The sequence below is a fragment of the Hemiscyllium ocellatum genome (genome assembly GCF_020745735.1).
Source record: "Hemiscyllium ocellatum isolate sHemOce1 chromosome 27 unlocalized genomic scaffold, sHemOce1.pat.X.cur. SUPER_27_unloc_20, whole genome shotgun sequence".
Classification (NCBI taxonomy): domain Eukaryota; kingdom Metazoa; phylum Chordata; class Chondrichthyes; order Orectolobiformes; family Hemiscylliidae; genus Hemiscyllium; species Hemiscyllium ocellatum.
Genome location: NW_026867488.1, coordinates 409180 through 413893, shown reverse-complemented (window position 1 = coordinate 413893; position 4714 = coordinate 409180). Strand labels below are relative to the sequence as shown.

Here is a 4714-nt window from a genome sequence, read left to right as displayed (position 1 = left end):
GCCACAAGCTCACGGGTCACTTGTGTCCTCTTTTCATGCTTAAGGGAAGTGATCGCACTACAAGGATTTTACGTTATAAGTAACAACGGAGATCAACAGTTCATGTCTGTTCTGTTTCTCCCCCCTCTCTTTCTGCAGAGGGTGGGATCAGACTGTCCCCGGTGTCTCCACAATGAATGTCCCAGACATTATTAAGGAAAAGTAAAAGTGATAGACGACAATTGTAATTCTAGGCGGAGCAGGCTGAATTATGAATTCACTAATAGCCTCCCCTAAGCGATGCCGCAATCCCGGCAAACGCCTGTCTCTGTGGCGCAAGTGGCCAGCGCGTTTGGCTGTTAACCAGAAGGTTGGTGCTTCAAACCCACCCAGGGGCGCTTAGTAGGCTGCTCTTCGCGGCTCTGTGCACTTTATTGGGCTCAGGCGAATGTTATCCAAACGGAAACCTCCTCCATAAAGGGGTTTCTGAGTTGTATTATTGTCTAACGTAAGGGACTGCGGATGCTGAGAACCCGAGACAAAAAAAGAGAAACTCGGCAGGTTTGACAGCACCTGTCCGAGAAAACGGAATTCTGAAATGCTGAGTCTGATTCTCTTTCCATAGATGTTGCCTGACCTTCTCCGTTCCTCCTGCAATCTCTAGATTTGGTTTTAACTGAAAGTTCATTTCATCTTTTGCGATGAAACACCTAGACTCGCAGTGTGCAGATATTTAATCCTTTCGAATCACTGAAGTGAATGGAATCAAACAAACTCTGCGATGATTCACTCTTTCTCAGCTCCGCAGCCAGACAGATCTGGGAAATGAAGCTGTCAGTGTAATTCTGTATTCGTGGGCTGAGTGGTTAATGCGATGGACTTGAAACCCATTGCGCTTTCCCCACGCAGGTGTGACCCCTGCCGACTACAAAATGTGAAATGTCGTCGAAAAGAAAGGGAGCTTGCTCCCCGGCTTCTTCTTTAAGATTCAAGTCAGTGGAGGAGGAAAAATATTTCACTCACATTGGGACTGGTGGGAATCTGCAATCCACTGCCTGTTCGGGTGGGACAAGCAGATACCCGCAGATCTTCTTTTGAGGCTATGAGCCAAGTGTCTGCAAATGAGACTAGAACAGTGAGGGACATGAAATCGTGATCGAAATGAAGCAGGCACCTGACGACAAGTGTGTTTCCTTTGCCAGTGAAAGATACTGCTTCACAAAGTTGTGACTGTGGAAGGGAAGCAGTGACGCTGATTATCTTTGATTGTTGACTTTGTGACTGTTCCCATTGCTGCGCATGTCCGTGTTAACGTCAGAACTCTGCAGCATGGTGGCGTTGGATATGCACAGGGCCAGGGGCGCAATGAATGACGCATCTGTCTCCACCTACCTGTTTGAAATGCAGCTCACAGCTTCTTCACACACCCCAATTAATCTTTCTCATTGTCCTGAAGCCGGCATACGGTTTGAATTCCCGATCTGCGGGAATGAGAATCTTTTCACTGTCTCGCGTCAATAAATGTCCCTCGGAACATCGGAGTCAAGTCACAGCGGAAGCTGAGATAGTCTCACACGCTGCTCACGGGCACATTTTACTTTCGGGTAAAAAATGAGGTCTGCAGATGCTGGAGATCACAGCTGAAAATGTGTTGCTGGTTAAAGCACAGCAGGTTAGGCTGCATCCAAGAAATAGGAAATTCGACGTTTCAGGCATATGCCCTTCATCAGGAAAGGGCATATGCCCGAAACGTCGAATTTCCTATTCCTTGGATGCTGCCTAACCTGCTGTGCTTTAACCAGTAACACACTTTCAGCACATTTTACTTTCCCCAACTCACCGCCCCAACCACTGCGGCTCCTGGGAGTGAAAAGGAAACAATCACCAAAACCCAGTCTTAGTTTTGTGAATCTTCAGAAAATAAGCAAACCTTCATCCCTTCGGATTTTCTATCCTGGGCTGACAGGGATGGGTTTTGTCACTCTTTTGTCGGATATTGCAAGTGGATGTTTTGCAGAAAAGCACCACAATGCAATCTGATTAATCAGGATCTGGATGTTTTCGGTGTTTGAATGTAAGTGTTGTGCTCCAGAAGTTGTTGTTCACAGTTTATAATACTTTTCTCCCCAGTCCCCTGTATCACTTGTCGAAAATGCTTAATTTATGTCTTGTAATCCTTTCACTGTCTGCTAATGAGGATAGCATTTCCGTCTTTTACCTCAGTTATCTTGACCTTGCATACCTCAAGCCTCAAGCTAATTTCACGAGAAACCTTCTCCAGTTCAAAAGTTAATAATGGCTCTGTTTCTCGTCACGTATCCAATTTCAGATCGATATTGTTCATGTTCCTTTTATTCCTTCAGATCTAGGTTTCGCTCACAGGGTAAGAACAGACCTGTCACCAAATACATTTACCAATGTACCTTCATCCTTTCGATTGTATTAGCATCATGAACACTTCCCATCAAAATAACTCGAGAGACTTTCATCACAATTTTCTGTGAACAGTTCTACATCAGCTTTGCTGAATGAACCCCAAATTTCTTGATGTGGCTCCTTATTTTCGGCCCAGATTATTAATCTCGCTACGCACGGAAATGGATCCTTCCCACCCGCTCTGTCCCTCATAATGTGTGTAGTTCAATTCGATCTCCCATCAGCCTCTTCTGTCCTGATCAAATCCAGGGGAACAGGAAACGTTGGGACTATGGCGCAGACAGGACAAGTCCAGTACTCACCTTTCCTGTTCGAGCAATTCCATGAGAAATTTCAGACCACAACTTTGGACGTGTAGTTGTGGCTGAACACTTAAAGAGCTGGAGTAGAGATCCTTTGGGGTTCCCCCATCCCTGCCTCCCCCCGCCCAGGGTGGTAACCTGCTGACTATGCTTTCTTCGCTGGCGATTTTAAATGACTTCCTGTTGGTTGCATTATCGCTCAAACTTCACAAAACCCGTCTCAATAAAGTCGCGTTTTCTCATGTCTGGGAATTTATTGCCATGCAGGAAACTCGAGTTCGGAACAAACAACGTACCAGACTCAAAACGTCAGCTCTGTTTACCTTTCCACGGATGCTGCTCGACCTGTTGGCTTTCTGCAGTATTCTCTGTGTTTATTAGGCACAAGTGCTGCTTTTCATTCAAGAACTTCAATTCCTGTCCTCTGGTAACTGACTCTGGTCAGTGGCTATTGGTTCTTCTGATCATTAATCTGCCCATTCCCACCGCTTCTTCTCCCATCATTACCAACAGCCCCAGGAAATCTCCAGTTAACTTTCTTTGCTCCAAAGCGAACATTCCCAACCTTGGGAATGTCTCCCCACAAGAGAAATTTCTCACCCCTGGAAAAGAAGCACGGCGTACACTTGGGAAGAGATTTTGGCAACATATTGTCAGTTTCCCCACGCAGGATTTTTTGCAGAAAAGCACCACAATGCAATCTGATTAATCAGGACCTGGATGTTTTTGGTGTTTGAATGTAAGTGTTGTACTCCAGAACTTTGTTGTTCACAGTTTATAATACGTTTCTTCCCAGTTCCCTGTATCACTTGTCGAAAATGCTTGTAATACTTTCCTGGCTGTTAACCAGAAGGTTGGTGGTTCAAACCCATCCAGGAGCGCTTTATTTGCTGCTCTTCCTCGGCTTTGACAATGTGTGCTTTCAATGGGGTCAGGAAAATGTTCCCCGAACATCTACGTTCTGCCTGCAAAAAAGACCCTGAGCTTCCAGTTGCCTGCCAATTCCACACCCCACCCTGTTCCCTGACCAACATCTCTGTCTCAGGTTTGCTGTATTGTCCCAGCGAAGCTCAGCACCAGCTGAACGAAGAGCACCGAATATTCTACTTGGGGACCATACATCCCTCCGGTCCCAATATCGAATTCAATAATTCAAGGGCCTGAAATCCATTGTATCCTCGTCTCTACCACACACACCAAGCCTTGTTGTCACATAGTCTGTCATTACACACTACCTATTCTTAGCCACGAACAGTCTCTATTAACAGTTATTCACCCTCCCACGCAGATCGTTATCAACTCCCTTTCCTGTCCAACAGTTCTTCCCTCGCTTTGGGCTCTGTCCTGATCTATCATTTACTGCATCCGCCTTCCTCCCACAATATCTCCTGCATATAAACCAACGTTTTCCCAATCACCATCAGTTCTATGGAAGGGTCACCGGCAACTACTGTTTGTTTTTTGTTTCTGATATACAGCGTCCACAGTTCTTTCAGCTTTTTATTGAGGTAGGGTTGGAAATTATTTTGAGAAACAGAAGGAGAGGTGGAGAGACAGAACAGACATGAACTGTTGATCTCCGTTGTTACTCATAACGTAAAATCATTGTAGTGCGATGACTTCCCTTAAGCATGAATAGAGCCCCCAGGCTCCCTGTGAGCTTGTGGCGCAACGGTAGCGCGTCTGACTCCAGATCAGAAGGTTGCGTGTTCAAATCACATCAGGCTCATTAAAATCAGTTCATGAGATTTCCAATCAAGAAAGGATTGTGTTCACTCCGGATATCTGTTAAGCCCAGTCTTCTTTCCGGTAACTTTCAATAATACGTGAAGCTTTGCTGTCAGTTTGATTTGTAAGCACTGTGTCAGGGAGGTGGTGTGCCCAGTGTTTGGGTAAATGCTCAGCTCCCCCAGTTCGTCGCTGGATTTAAACGCAGCCGTCTATCTCTGGGCAGCTGCTTCTTTCAGTTGGTGACAGTGCGGTGTGAATAACATCAT

The 4714-nt window shown here is 45.7% G+C and overlaps 2 non-coding genes across 2 annotated transcripts; both read left to right on the top strand.

Moving 5' to 3' along the window:
- Positions 1-303: 303 nt before the first annotated feature.
- Positions 304-377, top strand: trnan-guu (transfer RNA asparagine (anticodon GUU)). The gene has a single exon. It is a non-coding gene; the product is annotated as a tRNA-Asn (tRNA).
- Positions 378-4374: 3997 nt separating this feature from the next.
- Positions 4375-4446, top strand: trnaw-cca (transfer RNA tryptophan (anticodon CCA)). The gene has a single exon. It is a non-coding gene; the product is annotated as a tRNA-Trp (tRNA).
- Positions 4447-4714: the final 268 nt, after the last annotated feature.